The 26,595-nt window shown below is 40.0% G+C and overlaps 1 long non-coding RNA gene across 4 annotated transcripts in view; it reads right to left on the bottom strand.

Annotated features, from left to right (window-relative positions):
• The window catches only part of LOC132663580 (uncharacterized), a 105,982-nt gene that overhangs the window by 1,148 nt on the left and 78,239 nt on the right, over positions 1-26,595 (bottom strand). For all 4 annotated transcript variants that reach the window (XR_009603136.3, XR_013551815.2, XR_013551816.2 and 1 more), the window contains 2 exons: positions 836-923; positions 507-706 (listed from right to left, as the gene is read on the bottom strand). This is a non-coding gene — a long non-coding RNA (uncharacterized LOC132663580). The remainder of the gene's footprint in view (positions 1-506; positions 707-835; positions 924-26,595) is intronic.

The raw sequence follows: 26,595 nt of genomic DNA, 5'->3' as shown, positions 1-26,595 counted from the left end.
TAGGGGAGACATAATTCCTGCTTAAGTACTATATTTAATTCAAGGTCATGGAAATTTAGCTTCTGCCTTCTTATGAAGTTCTGCTTGCTATGGGAGATTCAAACGCCTCATCCAGACGGTCAAGGCTCCCATGTGCAGCCACTTACAGTGTGGGACCAAAGCAAGGCTGACGGAGGGTGGTGCTTTGATTCAAATCCAAGCCTGCCATTTACTAGCCTCTCGGAACCCTGGTTCCTCAACTTGAATGATATGCCTCACTTTGCAGGGTGGGGAAGAGTGAGGTTAAATCATGGTAGTTGCTTGATGATAACTTTCCATGATTTTCCTGGCTCACAAGATAGTGTCAGTTTTCTTGACTCTTCTTCCAAATCCCTTCTTAAGTTACTCACTGGTCACATAACTTTCCACACCCATCTCCTACTGGAAACCTTAACCTGGGTCTAAAGAAAAGGGAGAGGGAATCTAAACCCAGAAATAAGAGAAAGTATTCTAAAAATTATACTCACTTCTGCATGGATCAGAGAGCTGGAGAGACCCGGGGATACCATCTCTCTGGTCCCGACCATGGTCATGATCCATGTCAGGTTCGATCTTCTTCGCTACGCATGTTTTATGTGACAGACTATCACTGCTCCTAAAAGTCAGATTCCTTTTCTTCACGAGATATGCAATCTTCCAAGCAGATTCACTTGAAATTATACTGCCCCTAAAAGGATTCATACACAGGTATCATTTATACAGCCTCCTGAACTTGCAAGAAGTCCCTTCTCTTCTAATATGGAACCCTCATCATTATTTGTTTCTTTGTTTTTTTGAGAAAAACAAAAGCTCTCACCTCCTCTGCCTCTACTGCTGATGTACTTGTTTCTCTAAGGATTTCCACCATGCTCAACTCCTTGGGGCTGCTTCTCAGCCATGGCAATCTGCAGAGGCAGCAGAATAGTGGAGCAAACGGTGAGGAGCTGTTACAGGAGCAGACGGGATGCAGTTCCTGGTGTCCAGTACAGGACAGGGAATGTGTTCGGAGGCCGCCCGGCCTACTCTGGAATCCCACACGTGTTCCCTGAAGTATATGCCCAGATAATCCCATTGCAATGGGGAAAAAATGGTGGCTGTGACTCTTCTATTCCGACAGCTCCGTGCAAAGGTCTACTGTGGAAAAATCTACGCAGGGAAACTCTGCCCTCGGTCATGCACCCCGGCCTGAGATCATGCAGTGTGTGTGGTTAGTTAAAAAGGGAGTAGGACCAAAAGTACTAAGGGGTCATATGACCCATCTTCTCTGTTGGGAAAACAACTCAGTACCAGTCTTGCTGACTGTGGGACATCTCGGGAGGGGAGCATCCCACGCTGTGGGGAGACGTCGCTGGTCCCGTATGGGTCTTTTCAACCATGTTCACACACCTGGCCACTGAGTTTCATCAGATGTATCATCAGGGATATGAAAGGGCGGAAATATAATAGAAACCAAAGAGTTCCTGCGGTTGAGAGGGAGAATGATATTTGAAAAGCAGTGCAGATTTGCCTCTGGTCTAGGCCAGTGGCTCACCACGTTGTACAGCAAAGGAAAATGTCTGTTACTATTTGTAGGACATAACACAGATGTAATAAAACCCGGAATCAGCACCAAAGGACCCTTTATTATAAAACACTACAAAATACCCCTGTTTATTCTCCAAGTTTATAAAAGCTCCGAAATGGAGGCTGCCGTCTTCCCCTTTGATATTTGTCATTCAGATGAAGCTACTAGACTCTTGTATGCTGGTCAGAGGGGCAAAGGGAGGTCACTCTGATGCACCCTTGGCCTTTGTGCCCAGAGGGATAGCCTGTGCTTACTTTTGCATGCAGGAAACACCTTTGGAAATTTCTTCTTCCCGCTTTGACTCCACCTGCCTAAACCAATTTGTCACATGAAGAAAAAGAGGCAATGGGTTCTCTCACAAAATAGGAAATCCTCAAAAAGCAAAAAGATACACACACACATTCCACTGGGGCTTTCGCAGGGCAACCGAGAACATTTCCAAGCCCAGCCACCATCTGAGTAAAAGTAATTTTTTAATTAAAACAAACCCCAGCTCGTACTTCACACAATGATGTAACAGCAGATCTTCATAGAGACTTTGTGACATACAGCAACACATGTGAGATGGAGGTAAAAGGAAAGATTAAATGAAAATACATATTTGAGCTGGTTATTAGGCACAATAACATTTCTAGGAATGGGCCACTTGGGAAAACAGTTGATTTGGCTGGGGATAAACAGCGCCTCTTAGGTGTGCCCTGAGAAGACGTGATCAGAACTTAATTTTAAATCTGAGGATTGTAATAAGAATTTGGTTGTTTCAAGTCACTGCCAAAAAAACGGGAGCAGGCATAAGCCAGCCCCCAGAGGACGAACTATAAGATGCTCGTGTTACCCTTGGTGTCAGAAGGAGGGGCCGAGACGAGTTAAATATGCTAAAGCTAATTTCTACTTGTCTTTTCAAGCTCTAGCAATGGGAACCCTCTGATTTTACAGACCTCTGCACAAAGGGAGCAGCAATGAATTTCTGAGATCAGCGTGAATGTAGGGGCAGAAAGAAGAGAAAAGATTCATATTCCACCTCCATAAAGAGCTGTCTACAGGCTGAGGGGTTTTGGTGAGATGTTTGTAATCTGATGTTTTTGGTGTCAATCTTCCCATTTATAGACTGATGTTACATCGCTGGACACTCACTGTTCCTCCCCTATGGATGTTATTTCTGCAGAAAAGGACTACACAATAGACGATGTGACAATTCTCTTTTTGCCTAAGTTGGAGTCTAAAATTTGAAACAGCTGATGTTCTCTTCCTTTTTTAAATAACTAAAACATAGCTTTGGTACTTAAATTTGATGTTCCACTAAGAGTGTGCTCAGATGGGAGTATTGGAACTGTGTGAAGGGAAAGAATTGGATGGTCGGGCAGGGATTGGGTGCGTGGTGGGTCACTTCCTGACACTGTGCTCGGCGGGAACACCTCAGGGCAGTGTTGCATCCACTAGATAGTGGATGGAAATGAAGAATTTGGAGCTGCCTGCCCGTTATGTATGTACTTAAGAGCAAGAGGAGGTTAATGAAAGAATGATTTTACCTTTTATGTCAGATTCACCTGAAATTAACCAGGTCTTCACTTTCCATATTATCATAAAGTCAACAAATAAATCATACCCAGTGTAAGCTTCCCAGAGAGTAAAACTGGCTATACTAATTTCCCTTTAAAGCATCATCGCATTTTTCTGGAATATAAAAGCAAATGCTATGAGTCACAAAAGTATGAAATTTCAAGGTCAGCTCGTACTGTGTCACTCAAGGCTTCCCAGATACCAAATAAAAATTCCATTACTTTGTGTGTGTGTCTTACTCTCTTGTTCCCCTTGCCTCGCTACAACTCAATGACCTTCAAACGCAGTATCTATTGTTGCAGCTACTTTCATCTTTACCTGAGTGAAGCAGAATCAATGTGCTTGACCATCAATTCCAATTAAGCCACTAGACACCATCCTGCTGAATCTGCAAACTGTGGATTTATATTGAATTAATGAAAGCTGAAAGGGGTTCCCATATCACGGCCACACTTAATGCATCCTTGTCAAAAAGAAATGTAATTACAATATTGCACATACATAATAGGTTGATCAACCTACGCAAGGTGACAACCATGAACTGATCATATGGAAGTGTCAATGAAAATCCCAGTAGCTATTATAAAATGTGCTACTTTATATCATTGGATCCCCTAGAGCCTGGGTGGTTCAGATGCTTGGCAAAGAAATACACCCTAAGTGTCACTTATTTTCAGGTTAATAGTTTAAACAGACCAATAGGTAGTATCAAAGTAACTGCTCCACATCAATTAGTTTTTATCATTTTTTAAAGCTTGCTTGTTTATTTTGAGAGAGAGAGAGAGCAGGGAAGGGACAGAGAGGGAGGGAGACAGAGAATCCCAAGAGAATCAGCACAACCTGATCTCAAGAGAATCATCTCAACCTGAGCCAAAATCAACACGGATACTTAACCTACTGAGCCACCCAGGCACCCTCAATTAGTTTTTATTATTTAGACACAATTATCTTCATCTAACAATTGATTTCCATGAGGGTAAATCCAAGAAAAAAAAATGTATTCTAAATGTTTACAGTTAATCTTTGAAGTAAAAAACAAATCATTCCTGAAAAAAAAAGTAAAGGAATTGATAAGGTGGAGTAGGCAAAGCAACACTGACATTTACTGGCTGGTGACTTTTCTGATTTAGACACTGGACACACCTCAAAGAATTAGCTTTGCTTGTCAACCTTATTATTAGCTTTTGGGTTGTTAGATTTAATTAGAAAAAAAATCTAAGCTCCAAAGTAGTAAACAAACAAACAAAAAGGAGAAATGTATCTGATCACTTAAGTACTGTGATCAGTTAACCTACCTCATAACGTTGACATGATGGTTGTCAAACTTGACTATTTTTTTCTCTAGTATTATGCTAATTTCTTATTTGAGATAGTACAGAGAAGAAGTCTCTATTCACTCCTCTCCCCTAAAGTAACTAAAACTAACAAGTGTAACCAGGAAACACCTCAACCTTGAACCACAAGTTATGAAGTAGGGCTACCAAGTGCACTGGAAACTGTGTCCAGGGAAAGAGAGATTCAGAAAGAGAAGTCTGAGCTCTGCAGACCCTGAGATAACATGTTGTCTAGACTAGATGATTCACCAGAGGGGTAACAAAGGTGCCCTGATTGGAGCAGGAAAGTCAGGGTGTGTGAACAAGCCAGGTGAACTTTCCATAGAGAGGCAGAGGACTTATTTTTGCAAGAAATAGGCTATCGGTGAGTCTGGATTTAGAATAAACCCAGGTGGCTCACAGAGCTGCAGCTTTGATGACCTGAAGATGAGTAATGTTTAAATTGCCAAATAAGAACATGTGACCAAGAAGTGAGAATGATTTCCTCCAGCCAGAGGCAGAATCACACCAACCAGGTAGAGTACTACGACAAAGTATTCAAAGCAACTTACAAATGTTCCTCTTCTCCCAGTTTATCCCAGCTTATCCCTGTATTTTTGTTCTGCAAACAGTTGCTCTAAGAAAACTTCCACCATTCAATGGTGGACACCAGCATGGAACTAATATAAAGAGGAAAGAAACATCACAAAACAAGTTAAATAAAGAATAGACACCATATATAGTAATAGCTATATTGATTTCAGATAAAACAGACTTCAGAAAGAAAGAAAATTACATGGATAAAGAGGAGCATTGCATAATGAAAAAGCGATCAATTTTTTAAGAAGATTCAATAATCCTTAATGTGTATGTATCTAACAACAAAGCATCATAATACATAAGGCAAAAAGTGACAGAACTGCAAGAAGAAATAGACAAATCCACTTTGAACTTTAACATCCCTCTTTCATAATTGATAGGTCAAACAGGGAGAAAATCAGTAAGGGTGTAGTTGACCTGAAAAGTACCATCAATCAACTGGTTCTAGTTGTATTATAAAATATTTCGTCCAGGGGCACCTGGGTGGCTCAGTTGGTTAAGCGTCTGAATCTTGATTTCGGCTCAGGTCTTGATTTCATGGTGGTGAGGTTGAGCACTCTGTCGGGATCTGCACTGAGCTTGGAGCCTGAAAAAGATTCTCTCCCTCTGCCCTTCCTCCCTGTTCTCTCTCTTTCTCTACCTCTCTCTCTCAAAATAAATAAATAAACCTAAAAAATATTTCATCTAACAATAGCAGAGTATGCATTTTCAAGCTTACATGATATATTCGCTATGATAGAGCACATTCCAGGCCACAAACGGCACTTGGGCAAATTTGAAAGAATAGAAATCATGCAAAGTATATTCTCAGATCACAGTGGAATTAAACTAAAAAGCAATAACGAAAAGATAGCTGAAAATCATCTTTGGAGATTAAATATTTGTAGATTAAACAAAACACTATTAAATAATACATGAGTCATAGAATAAATCTCGAGAAATTTTAAAATATTTTGAACTAAATGAAAATGAAAATAAAACTTACAAAGCTTGAAAAATGTAGCAAACAGTGCATAAAGGGCAATTGATAGCATTAAGTACACGTATAAAAAAGAAGATAAATCTAAAATCAATAATCTAATGTTCCACCTTAATAAACTACAAAAATAAGAGCAATTTAAACCAAAAGCAAACAGAAGAAAAGAAATAATATAAATTAAGGTAGAAATGAATGAAATTTAAAAGAAATTGAGAAAATCAATGAAATAAAAAGCTGCTTTATTGTGGTTCCATACAAATTTTAGGATTGCTTGTTCTAGCTTCGAGAAGAATGCTGGTGCAACTTTGATTGGGATTGCATTGAATGTGTAGATTTCTTTGGGTAGTATTGACATTTTAATAATATTTACTCTTCCAATCCATGAGCATGGAATGTTTTTCCATTTCTTTGTATCTTCTCCAATTTCCTTCATAAGCTTTCTATAGTTTTCAGCATACAGATCTTTTACATCTTTGGTTACATTTATTCCTAGGTACTTTATAATTCTTGGTGCAATTGTGAATGGGATCAGTTTCTTTATTTGTCTCTCTGTTGCTTCATTATTAGTGTATAAGAATGAAACTGATTTCTGTACATTAATTTTGTATGCTGCGACTTTGCTGAATTCATGTATCAGTTCTAGCAGACTTTTGGTGGAGTCTATCGGGTTTTCCATGTATAATACCATGTCATCTGCAAATAGCGCCCCGAATAGCCAAAGTAATATTGAAGAAGAAGACCAAAGCAGGAGGCATCACAATCCCAGACTTTAGCCTCTACTACAAAGCTATAATCATCAAGACAGCATGGTATTGGCACAAAAACAGACACATAGGCCAACGGAATAGAATAGAGACTCCAGAATTGGACCCACAAAAGTATGGCCAACTAATCTTTGACACAGCAGGAAAGAATATCCAATGGAAAAATGACAGTCTCTTTATCAAATGGTGCTGGGAGAACTGGACAGCAACATGCAGAAGAATGAACCTAGACCACTTTCTTGCACCATTCACAAAAATAAACTCAAAATGGATGAAGGACCTGAATGTGAGACAGGAAACCATCAAAACCCTAGAGGAGAAAGCAGGAAAAAAAAACCTCTCTTACCTCAGCCACAGCAATTTCTTACTTGACACATCTCCAAAGGCAAGGGAATTAAAAGCAAAAGTGAACTATTGGGACCTCATGAAGATAAAAAGCTTCTGCACTGCAAAGGAAACAATCAACAAAACTAAAAGGCAACCAACGGAATAGGAAAAGATATTTGCAAATGACATATCAGACAAAGGACTAGTATCCAAAATCTATAAAGAACTCACCAAACTCCACACCTGAGAAACAAATAATCCAGTGAAGAAATGGGCAGAAGACATGAATAGACACTTCTATAAAGAAGACATCCAGAAGGCCAACAGGCACATGAAAAGATGCTCAACGTCGCTCCTCATCAGGGAAATACAGGTCAAAACCACACTGAGATATCACCTCACGCCAGTCAGAGTGGCTAAAATGAACATATCAGGAGACTGTAGATGCTGGAGAGGATGTGGAGAAATGGGAACCCTCTTTCACTGTTGGTGGGAATGCAAACTGGTGCAGCCGCTCTGGAAAACAGTGTGGAGGTTCCTCAAAAAATTAAAAATAGACCTACCCTATGACCCAGCAATAGCACTGCTAGGAATTTACCCAAGGGATACAGGAGTACTGATGCATAGGGGCACTTGTACCCCAATGTTTATAGCAGCACTCTCAACAATAGCCAAATTATGGAAAGAGCCTAAATGTCCATCAACTGATGAATGGATAAAGAAATTGTGGTTTATATACACAATGGAATACTACTTGGCAATGAGAAAGAATGAAATATGGCCTTTTGTAGCAACGTGGATGGAACTGGAGAGTGTGATGCTAAGTGAAATAAGCCATACAGAGAAAGACAGACACCATATGTTTTCACTCTTATGTGGATCCTGAGAAACTTAACAGAAGACCATGGGGGAGGGGAAGGGAAAAAAAAGTTAGAGAGGGAAGGAGGCAAACCATAAGAGACTCTTAAAAACTGAGAATAAACTGAGAGTTTATGGGGGTGGGAGGGAGGGGAAAGTGGGTGATGGGCATTGAGGAGGGCACCTTTTTGGATGAGCACTGGGTGTTGTATGGAAACCAATTTGACAATAAATTTCATATTGAAAGAAAAGCTGCTTGATTGAAATGATCACAAAAATTGATAAATCTCTAGCCACATGAACCAAGGGATAAAAAAGGGTGAACACAAATTACAAATATCAGAAATGAAAGAGGTCATCACCACTGTTTCTATGGAAATTAAAAGAATGATAAAAGAATATTATGAAATATTATTGTTGCATTTAAAGAAATAAGAGCCATTTAAACCAAAAGCAAAGAGAATAAAGAAATTTAAGAAAGTAATTATAGCAATTCTCTACAATCTCTGTCAGAGAATAGAGGCCTCACTCAATGAAGCCAACAGTATCCTAATACCAAAACCAGGTAAAGATATTACAAAAAAAGGAAGCTACATGAACATACATGCAAAAATCCTCAACAAAACATTAGTAAATTAAATCCAACAACGTATACAAAGAATTATACACAATGACCAAGTAAGATTTATTCTAGGTATGCAAGGTTGACTCAACATAAAAACCAATTAATGTAACCTACTACATGAGCATGTTAAAGGAAAAAATCATATTATAATGTCAATTGGCATTGAAAAAATATTTGACAACATCCAACAACTATTCGTGATTTAAAAAAAAAGGGGGCGCCTGAGTGGCTCAGTCAATTAAACGTCTGACTTCGGCTCAGGTCACGATCTCGCAGTCCGTGTGTTTGAGCCCCGCGTCGGGCTCTGGGGTGATGGCTCAGAGCCTGGAGCCTGCTTCCGATTCTGTGTCTCCCTCTCTCTCTGACCCTCCCCCATTCATGCTCTGTCTCTCTCTGTCTCAAGAAAATAAATAAACTTAAAAAAAAAAATTCTCAGCCAACTCATGATAAAACTTGACAAAGAACATTTACAAAAACCTCCAGCTGATACCATACTTAATGGCGTGAAACTGATACTTTCTCCCTAATACTGGAAACAAGGCAAGAATGCACCTTCTCATCACTCTTCAATAAAACACAATACCATCTACAATAGCACCAAAAGAAAGAAAGAAAGAGTTTGATATAAATCTAACAAAATATGCACAGGATCTACAAGCAAAAAACCAAAACACCTTGATCACGGAAGTTAAAGAAGATTTAAATAAAGGGGAAATATTCTGTGCCATGGATTGAACGACAATATTATTATGTGAATTCTTTCTAACTTGATCTATAAATTCAGTATGACTGCAATCAAAATCTCAGCAAGCTATTCTGTGAACATCAACCAACTGATTCTGAAAGTTTATAAGGAAAAGCAAAAGACCCAGAGTAGACAACACAACACTGATTAAGAACAAAGTCAGACGAATGACACTACCCAACTTCAAGATGTACTACATGACTATAGTAATTAAGACAGTGTTGTTACCAGTGAAAGAATAGACACATAAATCAACAGATCAGAATAGAGAGCCTAGAAGTACACCCACACAAATATTGTTGAGTGCTTTTACCAAAGATGCAAAAGCAACTCAATAGAGAAGGATAGTTTTTTTTTTTTTTTTTTAAGAGAGAGAGAGAGAGAGAGAGAGAGCACAAATGAGGGAAGAGGTGCAGAAGCAGAAAGGGAGTCTTCAGCAGGTCCCACAGTCAGCGTGGAGCCCAGCGTGGGATTCGATCCCACAATCCTGGGATCATGACCTTAGCCAAAATCAAGAGTCCGATGCTCAACTGACTGAGCCCCTCAGGGCCCCTGAGAAAGGATAGTCTTTCAACAAATGTTGCTAGAATGATTGGATTTCCATATGTAATAACAGCAACAAAAAACAATTCAAACACAGAACTTACACTTTTCATAAGAATCGACTCAAAATGGATCATAGACCTAACTATAAAATGTAATTCTACAAAACTTCTAAAAGAAAACATAAAGGAAAATCTAGGTAACTTTGGGTTTGGGGATGATTTTTTTCATACAACTTTAAAAAACACAGTACCTGAAAGAAAAAACTGGTAAATTTGAACTCCATAAAATTAAAAACGTCCCATACTCAAAAGACACTGATAAGAGAGTCAAAAGACAAGATACAGCCAGGAAGACAGTATTTTTCAGAACACATGTCTGATAAGGGACCTGAGTTCAAAATATTCAAGGAACTCTTCCAATTCAACAATAAGAAAATCAGGAACACAATTTTAAAATGGGCAAAAACGTCTGAACAGACATCTCACAGAAGAATACATACACATGGCAAATAAGCATTTGAAATGTGCTCATCATTATTTGTCAACAAGGGATTGCAAACTGGAACAATGAGGTAGGACTACATACCTGTCGGTGTGGCTAAAATCCCAAACCTAATAACACCAAATGCGGGTGTGGATATGGAGTAACAGGAACTATCATTCACTGCTGCTGGAAATGCAGGATGGTGAACTTCAGAAGACAGTTTAGTAGTTTCCTACAGAGCTAAAATCTTGCCATACAATCCAGCAACTGTACTCCTTTTTTTTTTTTTTCTTCCCAGCAACTACACTCCTGGGCATTTACCCAAATTAGCTGAAAACTTACGTCCACAAAAAAAATCTGTACATAGATGTTTATAGCAGCTTTATTCACAACTGCCAAAACTTAGAAGCAACCGAGATGTCCTTCAGTAGGTGAATGGATAAACAAACTGGGGTCCATCCAGACAATGGAATGGTACTCACTTCTAAAAAGAAATGAGCCACGAAAACACAGAGGAACCTTAAGTGCATATTGCTAAGGGAAAATAAAAAAGCATGACATTCTGGAAAAGGCAAAACTAAGGACAGTACAAGGTCAGCAGTTACCAGGGGTCTGGGGCAGGGAGGAGGGATGAAAAGGTGGAGCACAGAGGATTTTTAGGGCAATGAAACTATTCTGTATGATATTGTAATGGAGGCTCTTGGCATTTTATGTTTATCAAAAGTCATAAAACTGTACAACACAAAAAGTGAATCCTAATGTAAACCATGGACTTTAATAATAATTTATCAATATTGGTTCATCAATTATAAATACTAACATAAGATATTAATTAATAATAGGGGAACCTATGAGGGGCGGGAGAGAGAGTAAGTATGGGGGAACTCTGTACTATCTGCTCAGTTGTTTTGTAAACGTCAGACTTCTCTAAAGTCTATTAAATTAAAAATGAAATAAAAAAAATTTACTGCACAAATCCACGTATGAACACATCATAGTACAATCACAGAACGGAAACATTTGTTTTACATTTTAGAAACTTCCAAAAAGAAAATATAACCTAAAAAAAAAAAGTGTCTGACTCTTGATTTCGGTGCAGGTCATGATCCCAGGGTCGTGGGATCAAACCCCACATCGGGCTCCAAGCTAAGTGTAGAGGCTGCTGAAGATTCTCTTTCTTTCTCTGTGCCTGTCTCTATTTCTCTCTTTCTCTCTCTATCTCTCTCTCTCTCCCTCTGCTCCTCCCCTGCTTGGTTTCTCTCTTTCTCTCTCAAAAAAATAAAAAATTAAATAAAATAATAAAACTAAAAACATATTCAGAAACATAAAGATCAAGATAATTCACTACTTCTGCACCAAGAATGGAAGATGATTAAAAGATATCTCAGCAGGGGCGCCTGGGTGGCGCAGTCGGTTAAGCTTCCGACTTCAGCCAGGTCACGATCTCGCGGTCCGAGTTCGAGCCCCGCGTCAGGCTCTGGGCTGATGGCTCGGAGCCTGGAGCCTGTTTCCGATTCTGTGTCTCCCTCTCTCTCTGCCCCTCCCCCGTTCATGCTCTGTCTCTCTCTGTCCCAAAAATAAAAAAAATAAAAAAATAAACGTTGAAAAAAAAAAAAGATATCTCAGCAAAAAGAAAGTTGAACTGAGAAATAAATGCGGATACAAGAAGCATTCTTAGGAAAAAAAAATTGGTAAGATATCTTTGTAATTCCAATGATGATGATAATTGCAGATGGCAGTTTTACAAACAATTTGAAATTAAAACAGACATGGAACAAAGACATGGAATAAACTGGAACAACCACCACCACAACAACAAAAACCATGGAAGATGGGAGAGCAAGATTTAGATTAATGGGTCATGGGCTTTTTATTTTTGAAAATCGGTATTTTGATGACTCTTAGGCTTCTGAAGTGAAGGATACAGGTTATATCTTTTTACGATAATCACTAAAGAATAAAATTAAAATATATAACTCCCAAAACTGTACCATGTAAGTGCATGTGCTATATTACTGAGTATATCTCTGAAAAGAGAGAACTTCCTTTAGATTAGGCATCAAAATTTAATCGTGTTCATGTCTGCCGATTGAAGACTCTCCCATACACTAACTTTTGGCTCCAAAAATAGGAAATTTTGTTTCTCCTCCATTACTCGCACCCTTCCTGTGCTGGGCACCATAGGAAACATCTGATATAACTTCTGGCCCTGAAATATCAAGTCAAAATATTAGAAAGGACAACAGAGAAGGATATTTCTGGATATCACTTCTACAAAAGTCACTGTGAACCATTTGAACCTGCCCCAACTAACCCCGAGTAAATGCATCCACAATTCAACTTCCCTTAGCCAAGTCCCCCAAATCCCCGCTGCCCCTTCATCACCACCTGATGTGAGAAGTGTGATGGATGGAAATCTGAGTGGAAATAAAGCAGCAAACTTATGAATTTCACTTCATTTATCTCACTTTTGCCAAATTTACCAAAATGTGTGCCCACTTTAGCACATTGCGGTGGCTCCCCAGGCCTCAAAGGATATTTTGGCAGCTGAGTGACTCGGAAGTTAAAGCTTTATTACTTTCACAGTAAACACGGTTCTGCACTCTGTCTGAACACAAAACAAAATGAACAAAAACTAATGCATGGAAAAAGACTGAAAGAAAATAACCCCCAAAATATTGATGCTATTTGTATTTAGGTGTTGTAACTCTAGGTAGATTTTATTGTTTTCTGGATAATTTTCTATATCATCAAAACTTTCACTGACAAACGATTAAACAAACATTAAATTAGTTGAAGTGATATTTCTTCCGGCTTTAGCTGTTCTAAGGGCTATAATCTTTTCATTTGTTTTTTTTATCCAGATGAAGATCATGAAGAGTGCTTTCATTCCCAAGGAATTTCAGCCCTCTGATTAGATGTTTCTAGCCTTGTGCAGTGTGTATTCACAAGTTATAAGTCCTCAGCTAAGTCTCTTCTGAAAGACTATATAGATGCATATATAAAGTTGCAATGCTAATAACTTTTTGGATAAACAGCAATATACAATAACAAGGGCAAGACTTCGTTGGCAGATTCCACAATTCTTATCGACTATGAAACAAACACATGTAAAACTTTCTCCTCTCGCATACACGTGAAATGGTTCGTAAGAGGCAAAACTGCTCTTGATTTAGCTACATTTGCCCAAGTGTTCAAGAATAATTTGATGAATGCAAGGTGAACAAAATGAATGAATCCAAGAATAATTTGATTCACTCTCAGTTTTGTGTTTCAGTCTTTGTTTTGCGCTTTCCATTCAGGGCCTCTTGCCTAAACAGTGTAAGAATGAATGCTCCACATTTCCGTCATAAATACAACAATAAAACCCAGAGGAGTCTACATACGGTCAGTATTGGCAGATGGGTTTAGAGCAAGCTTCCCAAACTGGTATTCCACAGACCTTCCTTTCAAAGGTACTTACAGATAGAGTATGGGAAAAACAATTCCTCTCAATATATTTGGTAAACATTGGGTTAAACAAATGGTGTGTGGGCGCGTGTGTGTATGTTTGCATGACTTGTTAGTTTTTGTCTTTTAACTAGCAGACTGCCAACTTTCATAGGTAAATAAGTACTGTAAATTGTCAAGAGAAAATAGAATATGCTGTATTTTCCAAACGTATTTGATCCTAGAACACTTTTTTTATTCCGGAGCTATTAAAGTCTCTAGATGAATATTCTGAGGACTACCATTTGGGAAAATGGTGACTTAAATTCTGATGTCTGCTCCAATTTGTGTATTTTTGTGAAGACTGGTGTATGGAATCAATGAAAATGCATGTTTTACGCCAACATTGAAAACTAAACAAAACATCGCTACCGGAAGTGGTTTACCTTTGCACGAAGGCAAATTCCATATTTATATTTTTAGCATAATTCAATCTGGAACATTGCAATATAGGGGGGAAAAAAAACCCAACCACCCCAGGGTAGTCACTGTGGCAACCTGTTAAAAAAAAAAAAAAAAGGTGGGGGAAGAGGGGAGAAAGGAAGAGAGACGTGCTAAGGAATTATTAAAATATTCAAGATAAATATTAATTATTCAAGGTAAAATTGTAAGAGTTCACAAATATATTCAGCTCGATGCAGAGTTTTGCCAGGTCCCCGCCTCTGTTAGGTAAAGAGCCAAACATTCTAAAGGAAAGCAGGAGTGCAGAAAAGGACCTCACATTTATCTTTCTCCAAATTTTTGCTAGTCATATAAAATTCAGTGGCGTAAATAATGTGTTCTAGTCTGCCACTTCGTTAAGTGACACAAAATACTGTCAATAACATCAATGCTCAGTTCAGCTCAGTTCAGGAAAATGCTGTAACATTCTCAAATGAAAAGAAGAAAGTAAAAGTCATCGTGCCATCATAACTCCAAAAAGAATACATTGATGAGTTAAGGTAGCCATGAATCCCAAAGTAGTATACCAGATTACAAGTTATCGCAAATATATGAACCACGAAAATGGAATCTACTTGGTTACAGATCAACTCTTGAAAGGCAAGCAAATGCCGGGTGGAAGTAAGATAACCAAAGCAAAGATACCCCAAATTCCAATGGACAAAGGACACTGCACATTGGAAAAATGGAGAACATGCAGTGCCCACAATAGTATCTTTGAAAACCACTTACAATTTTCTAAATACAAGTTAGATATTCTCTTCCAAAGAATATGTCCAGAGTAGGAGCCACTCATCTTTTGTGGCTGCAGATAAAAGAATTTATAGACAGGCTTTGTCAGCTGCCCTTCAGATATGCTCTTTCCTGCAGCCACTGACTCTCTGGGACTAGTCCATGCTCAACATTAGACTTCAAGTTTATGGCCATTGTTTGCCTACTGGATACTTTTTTGGACTGATTATTCTTTGAACTATGAAAATCCAGTTTCAAAATTATCACTAAAAATTTGAATACAAATATCAATGACCTACTTTATGTCATGCAATGTTCATGTAACATGCTCCAGTGGGGTGCTGGAGACAATGTCCTATGTATCTTTTCCCAACTCCATGTTCAGTGCTATCCGTGCAGTAATAGCTTGAAATCTGTCACAGTGGAAGTATCTGTACTACTGAAATTGGGAAAATACAACAAATCAGGCTTTTTCTTTTCAGAAAACCAATTGTTAGACACATACCAGTACATATCTATTAATATCTGTTAGCATTCTGCAGTTTTCTTGATTATTGGTTTTCATTATTAGCTTCCATGAAAATAATCAGGTTATCCTGATGCTTCTACCTAGATCCACTTTTATGGCATAACAAAAGTTATGGTAAGAGATCTGGGATCCCTCCGGAATTCTGCCTAAAATACAGAGTATAATCTACTACAATAAATATCCAGCTTCTCTGACCAGAGCCCAAGTGCCAGGGGAATTTTGATGGTCGGTACATGCACAGGAACAGGAAAAACCCTGCATTAATACACAGCAACCAGGCTTTGGGGTAAGAATTCCGAAAGTGACATCAGTAAGTTCTAACAACGTGGTGATCGTGGTTTATAAGCACTGTTACAACTATTAGCAACCCTTAATAATTTACTTAGTAAGGTTGCTGATAAACAGAACCACCGTATGGGGGATTCAGTTTACGTGTCACACAAAGGCACCTGCTGAAGTGGTGAGTAGAGACTGAAGTGCAGTCTGACCCTCCCTTGCACGCTACAGGGCTGCAGTTACCTGGGCATCTGGTTGGACTTTTTACAAAGATGTGGTCTGTGCTAAAGACGTCCCTGATGGTAAACAGCCTATGGTCGTAGGTGGACATAAAGGACTATAGAATTGGGAGTCATTCACATAAAAGAAAAACAACAGAAGACTTCCACTTTTTAGTCAGAGGGCTCCTCCTAAGACCAGCAGGCATTATGCTGGAGAATTCCACCCGGGATGGCTCTGTGACTTCAAGTTCTGACACACCTTTGCTACTACATAACAGGGGTAGTTTTTTGTGTGTTTGTTTTAAAGTAAAGCAAAGAAGTCACAGCCAGATACCAACACAGGACAAACACGTCTGTGGACCAGAAACAGACGACAAGTACAAACTGATGAGCAGAGACGGAGCCATGGCAAAGGAGTGGGCGAGAAGAGGGAGAGAAAACTCGGTGGTAAACAGAGAGAGATGGACCGTGAGGAGACGTACAGATGGAGACAGTACAAAAGGTAAAGCCAAAACTCAGACAAAATACCTCCTGGGCTGATAGTTACTGAGCTGCTCCAGCACCTGGAGCTTCTTGTCATGTCGGGCAGGGGGACAGAAACACAACAACATTTGCCATGTTATTAGGAAGCTGTATGGTCGAACGTATGTTCAAATGTTAAGGGTAACCACTCAAAGAATGGAAATACAATCTTTAGCTTCTAAACAAGCAGAGAAGTCAAAGGGGAATATAGGAAAGTTTATCAGCCCATCAGGTACAGGGAAGGAGAAAAAAGAAATGAAGTAAAAGAATGTCAAACAGCATGAAATAAGGTGGCAAAAACTAAGTCCAGCCCAACAGTGCTCACAGTGAAACTTGCTATTAGAGGACAGCATTTGGGACACCTGGGTGTCTCAGTTGGTTGGGTGTCCAACTTCGGCTCAGGTCATGATCTTGCAGTTTGTGAGTTCAAGCCCCATGTCGGGCTCTGTGCTGACAGCTCAGAGCCTGGAGTCTGCTTTAAATTCTGTGTCTCCCTCTCTCTCTGCTCCTCCCCTGCTCATGCTCTGTCTCTCTCTACGGGGGGTTCCCCAGGTGGCTCAGTCGGTTCAGAGTCTCCGACTTCGGCTCAGGTCATGATCTCATGGTTCGTGGGTTCAAGCCCCACATCAGGCTCTGTGCTGACAGCTCGGAGCCTGGAGCCTGCCTCGGATTCTATGTCTCCCTCTCTCTCTGCCCCTCCCTCACTCGTGCTCTGTCTCTCTCTCTCTCAAAAATAAATAAACATTAAAAGTTTTAAAAAAAAAAATAATGACTAAAACAGTCTATCAGAGAAATGTAAAAATCACGAATTTGTATGCAACTAAGAGTAGAGCCAAAAATACATATATAAAGCAACACTAAAAAAATGACAAGAATTTGGCAAATATATGCTCATGGTGGGAGATTTTAACAATTCTAACAGACGCTGATAGATCAAGTATACCAAAGGTCAGTAAAGATACAGAAGACTTAAACAACCAAGTTAACAAGCTTGGTCTAACGGATACATGTAACCCTGCAATAGCAGAGAACAACCATCTCTTCAAGTAAACACAGAGAATTTATAGAAACAGACCATGTACTAGGTCACAGAGGAGGCCTCAACAAATTCAAAGAATGACTATCACACAGGTCATGTTCTCCAACAATAAAGCAATTAAATTAGAAATAAGAAGATTATTTTCAAAAGAAGAGTCTTTGCTAGAGTAGGCGGAACAAATGGGCCATAAACTCTTGAGACACACACATTGAAATCAGGTTCAGCACATGCCTGCTGGGTGTCCTTGGACAAGGCACTTAACCTCTCTGGGCCTTGGTTTCTCCACATGTCACATGGGTAGAGTAATACCTCTCACAAAATTCTCATGCAAATTACATGGGGAAGTAGCTTAAAAGCACCTAGAACAGTATCTGGCAGACCCAAATCCTAGTTTCTGTTCTTTCACATAGCATGTGCTCATTAAACATCAATCAAATCGAAAGCTGCATAAATGAATACCAAGTAGAGAGAAATGTACATTCTTCTGCAACAGAATTTAGAATAGAATTTAATTAATCAACAAGGTTCTATCTGTTAAACAGAGACAAGAAAAAATACAGCAAATTCTATAGGGGTTTTTGTTTATTTGTTCTTAAATATTTATTTATTTTTGAGAGAGAGAGAGCACATGCCCATGCAGGGAAGGGGCCTAGAGAGAGGGAGAGAGAGCATCCCAAACAGGCTCCACAGTGTCAGCACAGAGCCTGACGGTGGGGCTTGAACTCATGAACCGTGAGATCACAACCTGGGCCGAAATCAAAAGTCGGACGTTTAACCAACTGAGCTGCTCAGGTGCCCCACATTCGATGTCCTTAACTAGCCTCTATTCGAAAAGAAAGGAAAGGTCTTGCCAGGATCTTTGGATCCTTTGGATCTTTGGAAAGTCCAATGCCACATCCTGTTTGTCCCTCTCATTGTTAATTTTTATAATCAGTTCAGATCATGAGGTCATTTTATCCAAATAAAGAGAACTCTTGTGAAAGATGAGAATCACAGCGGGCAATGTTTGATGCAGCCCACAGTGCGGAGAAGAGCAAGCTGCAGGCACCAGTGTTCAGAGGCGACCCAACTAAATTCAATGACCCTAAGTCAGCTAGATGTGAGAATTTCCTGACAAGGGTTGCCACTCCATTACATCAGGCGGGGATCTGTGTGCTCTCCTTCCAAGTTTGATATTTCCAGACATCCTGAACTTGATACGGGCTGTGCGACAGGCTGAGATCCACCCAACTTGCTGCCGTGATAGTTAATGAGGTGTGTACAACGATGTGGCACCAAGACAGCCTCCATCACTCTCTACAGCCTGCTTGGCTCCCCTTCCCACAAGGCTTTTCAACTTGGGTTAGGGCCAATTATCTGCTTGGTTGCTTCATTTCTATGGGACTCAGAAGAAAGATTTTCTGCTCTCTTCCTTTTTTGTCACTGGTGCCAAAGACACATCAAGTTAATTGTTAGGGTAGAGCATGATGTTCCCCCGGTCCACATCAAGGCTTCGGTCAAAGAAGAAAACCTTTCCAGATTTTAGAGAAAGGCGGCCTTGGTGACAAGGCAGACAAGAACAGGATGGACAGTTCGGGAATTCAGCACCGCCGATAGGAAAACAGCATGTGGTTCTGACGCTATGAATGGTCCTTGACTTCATTCTTACCCGGAAACTATAACATCCTGGTTTTTCCATCCTCACCTAAAAAAATTTAAACATTTCCAAAGCACACACAAAAAATATGGATTAACCAGTGAAAAGGTAACTGGACTAGCTAGATCAGTTCTTTATGTCATATACCAAAATAAATTCCAGATAGATTAAATATTTTTTTAAGTTTATTTATTTTGAGAGAGACGCAGAGAGAGAATCCCAAGCAGGATCCCCACTGTCAGCGCAGAGCCCCATGTGGGACTCCGTCTCGCAAATCATGAGATCATCATGACCCGAGCCAACATCAAGAGTCGGATGCTTAACTGACTGAGCCACCCAGGCGCCCCCAGGTGGATTAAATTTTTAAGGTAAAATTAATACAGGTAAATGCTTTTATAATATTAACATGGAGAAGAAATTCATAAGCTTGAGTTCAGAAGCTGAAGGGAAAGACTGACATATTGTAAATATTTATATGGTTAGAAAAATCATAAGTAAGTCTAAGACAACAAATAGGAAAAACAGTTTTAACATAGTCCATGACAAAGAGTTCCTGTTCTTAATATATAAAAAGCATATATCCAAAAATAAAAGGAAAATGGGAAATGGGCATGATCAGTCAATTCCCAAAGGAAGAAACACAAGTGACTAGTAAACAGACCTAAGAAAAAGTGCAACTGTGTTATTAAACAAGGAAATGCAAATTAAAACAATGAAATACCATTTTATTTATTTGTTTGTTTATCTTACTTATTGCACTGGTAAAAATTCAAGTAAATAGCCAGTGTTATTGAAGCAAACTATTGACAACTATGTGGGGAAACATCAGGCTGGCCAGGGTAAAACCAATACAATTTCTAGGGGCCTGGGGATAGGAGGGAGATGGAAATTGACACACTACATTAAAATCCTTAAAAATGGACATATTCTTTGATCAAAGGATTTTATTTCCAGGAATTTATTCTGAGGAAATAAACAGAAGTACAGTCAACCCTTGAACAACACGGAGGGTTAGGAGCCCATCCCCCATGCAGTCAAAAATGTACATATAACTTTAACTCCCCCCAAATTTAACTAATGGCTTACTGATAACATAAACCAGAAGTCTTACTGATAACATAAACAATTAACGCAGATGTTGTATGCTATATGTACTATAGACTATATTCTTACAATACAGTAAGCTAGAAAAAAGGAAATGTTCTTGAGAAAACCATAAGGAAGAGAAAATACACTAACAGTATGGAATGGAAAGGTATTTATCAAAAAATAATCTGTGAACCCATGTAATTCAAACGCATGTTGTTCGAGGGTCACATTTACATAGATATGCCTTCAACTCTTCCAGGCTTGTTTATGATAGCAATAAATCAAAAAATAAAGAGCAATAAATCAAAATCAATAAACAAGTCAACCAACATATCATTTAGTAGTGGCACTTTTAGGTAAATTATGAAACATAAGCACAATGAAGTACTTTGTGATGATTAAAAGTAAGGAGGTATAAAACCAGATCTACTCACATGCAAAAATGTCCACATTACATTAAGTGAAAAAAATGTAGGTAAACAGGATTTGTATATCCTGGCCCATTTTCCCCCAAACTTTAATCTAGTATGTATATTTGTATATGCCTATAAATGCATGGCGGGGGTGGGGGGGGAGTCCAAGAGGATAAACAATGATGTTTTCAAAGCTGTGTTCTCTCAGTGGGAGATTACAGGGAATTTTCCCTTTCTTCTTTATGTTTTTTTGATTATCTTTTTTTTTTACAATGAAAATTTTTTACTTTAAGGATCAGAAAAAATCACAAGGCAATTTATATTGAGGACTATAAAAAGAAGAAAGCATAGTTTAACTAGGCAAAGAGATTCTAGATTTGGAAACTTCTGGGTTTTGCTACAGAATTTAATTCAACTCATGAACTTTAACATCTCACGGGGTATCTCATGGTAACTCAAGAGCTTTTTCCTCTTCTCTATCTCACTGGTCAGCAAGACTGTGCAGACATCCAGTAGACATTCTTTTGGTCATTTCCCCTAACAATCGTTAGGGCCGCTGTCAGCTCCCCTGGTTCACCTGTAAGAGAGGCGTTCTGGGACCCCCCTGGCAGGTGGGTAGGAAGCCCAGAGAGGCATCACCCTCGGTGTCCTTCTCCTAGGGAGATATAAGATGTTTATCACACCAGTGCTGAAACCGAACTTCTGTGTGTTCAAATGCCCACTCTGTGACCTCGGCTGCATTGCTACAGGCAACTTATTTTGCCACAAGTGTCTCCATTTCCTCATCTACAAAACAAAGTTGATGAAAATAGTCCCTACCTTAATAGCCTGTTGTCAGGAATGGGTCTATGTAAGGCACTTAGAACAGTGCCTGGCACTTTGGGAGTACTCCACATTTGGTTATTACTCTCCACATGGCTTACAGTCCCCCTGCTTCCCAAAGCAAGGAATGCATCCGGGCTTAGCAATGACCACATTCACGTACTAGCTTACAGTTACTGAAAAGGCCTATTCTAAAGGGGGTTTAGGAGGGGGCGGCTCCCTGCTTCCTACCTCTCCTTCTCTCGGCTATTTGTGGGTTTTTTAATAACATATGGGTGACCCAGTGAACCAAGGCTGATGATCTGGTGGAGTCAGAACTCAAGCCCATCTCCACCTGCCTTCCCTACACTCTCCATTTCCTCTTTCCTGTTGATAATATGTAAAGCGGTAAATGCATATTTATACCACCTGGCTTACCAGGTGAACAGAGATGAAAATCAAAGTGTCCAATGATACTTGCTTCCAGAATATCTCTGTTCCTGTGCTTGTTTTTGTTCTTTGTGGCACTTTAATGTTTTATCTTGCAGGAGACGTATTTGTGGAATTGCCAAAGATATTTGACGTCCAAAAAGAAGATAAGAAGTAAATCTGAAAAACGTACCAGATTTTCTTTTAAACACAAAAGCAGCCTCATACACGCTGCCTTAAGTGCCAAGAAACTTCAGACTCATGAAGCATGCACCTGCTTACCTCTCATCCCCCTGTCCCTCTATCCTTACCAGGGGACATCTTCTGGTGCCCCTAAGGGTCCTATTTCAGAAATATTGACTCTAAATATTCCACATATTGTGGCTTGGTTTCAAAGCAGATTTTGATTCATGTTTCATGTTTTGAAAAAATTAGTGCAACTTAATGCTTACTGGGGAAAACCTTTCTAGTTTTGATTATCCTGACACCTAATAGTGGTTATGGGCATTTGTTCTATCATATAGTGGCCACAGCTTCTGAAACAAAAATCAGGGTATGTGGTTTAACAATCATGGGTATATTAATGAGGGCAGAATGGTTAGCAAACCAAAAATTCCAGGCCATATGCATGCCATTAACTATATATAAAGAATGATGCATATGAATAATGTATGAATACATGGGATGGTTTGCGTCTTTCAGCTGGCCAGTGTACGTGAACAGGTTTTGAGAAGTCAACTAATTGAAAGTCACTAAGTTGATTCTGCTCTCTTTCCAATTGCTTATTTAATTGATGTCAACTCTCTTCATCAGCTCCGTTAATCTAAAAAAAAAAAAATGATAGATTATCCTTATATTTGCTCTTCTCTAAGATAAATATAAAATTATTTTATAAACCCTTTAAATTTTCTGGGAAACTTATGAGAACTATTATGTAAATAATCCATGGGTTTGCAAATCATGATTAGAAAAATATTGCATTAATTTACTGATTGCTGATGGATAAAAATCATGACCTGCAGGCATATTTTAAAATTATACATATAGTTTAATGGAAAATAAATGGCATGGCTCATTTCTCCAAACAGGAGAAATTTGCAAAAAAGCAGGAAAGCCTGTCTAGATGTGACCTAGGGAACAATGCCCAACAGTACCTACATCAAGGATTGTTCTGGGGATTCAATGAGTTTATACTGCAATGTGCTCAAAGCAGTGCATGGCACATGGTAAATGCTGTATAAATACTGTTGTTAACAGTGTTGGCTTTAAGGTGGAATTGTTAACTTTTCTTTCCGAAAGTCTTTTGAAAACCCTGTCAGAGGTTTTAGCTAACATTTATTTTTGATATGGGGTCTTTTTTGCTTTTTAAATGTAAAATCTGTAGATTAATCATCATGGATTAAAATTCATAACCTATTGGTACTTATTTATGGGCACTTTTTCCCCCCCTGCAACTGTGTGGCTGATGGCCTGGAACCAAATCTTTGCCTAAACATGATCTGCTGTTCTGTCTTCTTCTAGCCAATATGACCCTGGTGCATGACAAATATGACATAATACGCATACACAGATATGCTATGTTCCTAAATATGGTCTCTGAGCAAACACGGCAACGACATGAAACCTTGAATACATCAAAACATGTTAAATAAGTTTGGTTAATTACAATACAAACAGACTCTACGTTGTACTGAGTCCCTGATGCTCCCAGATGGTCTGAATAAAGTTCGATGGAAACTAAGGGAAAACAAGGTATGTCCTTAGATGTCAGGGAGCTGAGATGGATGGAACAACAGGGAAAGTGTAGTCAGCCTGTTTTGTGCTGGGGAGAACTGTCTGAGCCTGTCTGATAAGCCAGCAGGGTGTGGCCTTCCAGAAAACTCTATCCCATGAAGGCCTAAAAAGCTTTGTGGGAAAATAATTCTTAAGAAAAGGACATTGAGGCAAGCTTGAGCTGGCAGAAAAGCCTACTATTGTTACAGAGATAATGTCTGAAACCTTAATCTGTGTCTGAAATGTATGTGGTATGTAAGAGTGTGGGTGAGAAGGGAAAGTCAGCAAAGGTAAACCCTGCAAATGGTGCTGCACAGGGTGCTCTAAGACCCTGAGACCTGAGACACACACACAGCTTTGGTATTCTCTAACAAATGTGATGGGAAGGAAGCTGGCTCTCCTCTCCCACCTTTCCACAGAATGTCATCCTGCTGGGAAGTTTGGGGTATCTATACCAGGAGGAGGTGTAGCTTCCGGCAGAAGCAGAGGAAGAGAGAAGTGGCAGCCTGTGTTGTGCAAGGGCAGTGCCGTGAGCAGGCCCAGACAGAAAGGTCCAGAAGAAATGGCTGTGTCCAGCAAAGGGGCCCCAAAGAACATGACTCATGGGGATACAAGGGACACAACCATAAGCAGTATCAGGGCATGAAGATCCTGCCTCGCCCAGAACAGCAATAGCCACGGAGGGGTTCAACAGCAGATCTGAGCAGGCAGGAGAAAGAAGCAGCCGACGTGAAAATTGGACGGTTGAAATGATCGAGTCTGCGGAGCAGAAAGAAAAAAAGATGAAGAAAGGGAACATTCACTGAAAAGTAGATATACTGAACACACAATATAACCTGCTCATACACATAAATATGTGCCTACTAATTTGTTATGCAATAGATGTTTTCGAAAATAGAATTTTCAAAAGTGAAATTTTCAGAGGAGTCACTTGGTTACAGAATCTGTTAACTAATGAATGGCATTCCACAAATGCACTTGGCCAGTGCCTACCATGCATCAGATGTTCCGTGTGCTTGGGGTGCAAAGGTGAACACAACAGGGAGATCATTCCAGAGAGCGGGGCCAGGGCAGCGTCACTGCTGTGCAGGCTGGGCGGTGGCACACTGCACTTGGTTCAGCACTGTCCTGTCACTGTCTCTGAATATATTTTGAATAACAGCAATCGGAGAGCCGGAACGCTGTTCCGGTTCATTCTAGAGTATTTCTCAAGCTTACTTAAAGTTCACTGGACTCTGTTTCTAGACCAGGGGTCAGAAAACTTTCTGTAAAGAGCCAAGCAGTAAGTATTTTCAGCTTTGCAGGTCATGTGGTCCCTGTCACAACCACTCAGTCTGCCACAGCGGAGTGAAAACAGCCAGAGGCAAGGCTAAATGAAAGGGCTCGGCTGTAACCCTAGGCTACCCAGAGCAGCCTTGCCCTCCGGCACGTAAGGTTGACTCCCCATTTACTAGGATAAAGTCCCAGACTGGGTAAAGGTACTTGTTAACCTGTACGCTGATAAATGACAATTTGTCTGGGAAAGACCACAATTTCCGCACTTACAGGCAGGATGCTCTCCAGTTGTGTATTAATTGTGCATAGTCCTGCACCAGTGATCTCTTTCCCCTCTCACTACATGTATATGTAGGTAGTAGATACAGGTACAGATAGACATATAGATGGAAATACCAGTTTCTCAGATCTTCCTTTTTTAAAAATGTTTATATATATTTTTTGAGAGAGAGAGACAGAATGCAAGAGGGGTAAGGGCAGTGAGAGAGGGAGACACAGAATCTGAAGTAGGCTCCAGGCTCTGCACTGTCAGTACAGAGCCGGACCGGATGGCGGGGCTAGAACTCGGGAACGCCCGAGATCCTGACCGGAGCTGAAGTTGGCCGCTTAACCGAGCCACCCAGGAGCCCCTCAGGCCTACCTTTGTATCTGCTTTGTCATCCTGTCAGTATCCTAAATCTTTTATGACGGCTTAACGATCTATTTGTATGGAAATCATGTTTTTAACTCTTTAAATATTGTACTTTATCAACAATCATGAAGAGGGGCAGAACAGGTACAGAACGAAAGATTCTCCCCGAAAGTAGCTGCAACTCGCCTCAATTAGCCTGAATGAATCTGCTCCAATACAGAAATATCACAAGCTGCCTTATTTTCCCATGAAACCAGCTACAGGAAAAAGATCTGAGGAAGAATGGCTTCTTTTTTTACAACCAATGTTAAGTGATCATCATTAAATTACCAACATACAGGAAAACTTCACGTGAGGAAGGGTCAGTACACCAGGCTCTCCCCATTACCACCCACTCCTCACAAGATGGGGGGTCTGTCCATCCAGCCTCCCTACTCTAAACCAGGAAGCTGGAAGGTAAGGACTCCTAGCCCTTGCGCTGAATCCCTCCATGTTCTCCCCACCACAGAAAGCTTTCTCCTTAATTCCACTAAGAAGGAGCTAGAATTTTTCCAAGTAATGGCTTACTCCAAAACCAAAGGAAAGCAAAACATAAAAGGGGATCATCTGCAGGGGATGCTGTCCCAGTACTTTGCTGCTGGCCCAAGCCCAGTCAGGCTGTGGCCCACAGGCATGTGGCTCTGAGATACAAAGTGCCAGTAGCAAGGGGAGCCTGGGTGCCTCAGTCGGTTGAGCGTCTGAGTTGGGCTCGGGTCATAATATCGCGGTTTGTGGGTTCGAGCCCCGCGCTCCGGCTCTGTGCTGACAGCTCAGAGCCTGGAGCCTGCTTCAGATTCTGTGTCTCCCCCTCTCTCTGTCCCTCCCCTGCTCATGCTCTGTCTCTGTCTCTCAGTAATAAATGAACGTTTAAAAAAAAA

Source organism: Panthera onca, chromosome D4 (genome assembly GCF_046562875.1).
Source record: "Panthera onca isolate mPanOnc1 chromosome D4, mPanOnc1 haplotype 2, whole genome shotgun sequence".
In the NCBI taxonomy this organism is placed as follows: domain Eukaryota; kingdom Metazoa; phylum Chordata; class Mammalia; order Carnivora; family Felidae; genus Panthera; species Panthera onca.
The sequence above is the reverse complement of the archived record's forward strand: the minus strand, read 5'-3'. Positions and strand labels throughout refer to the sequence as shown.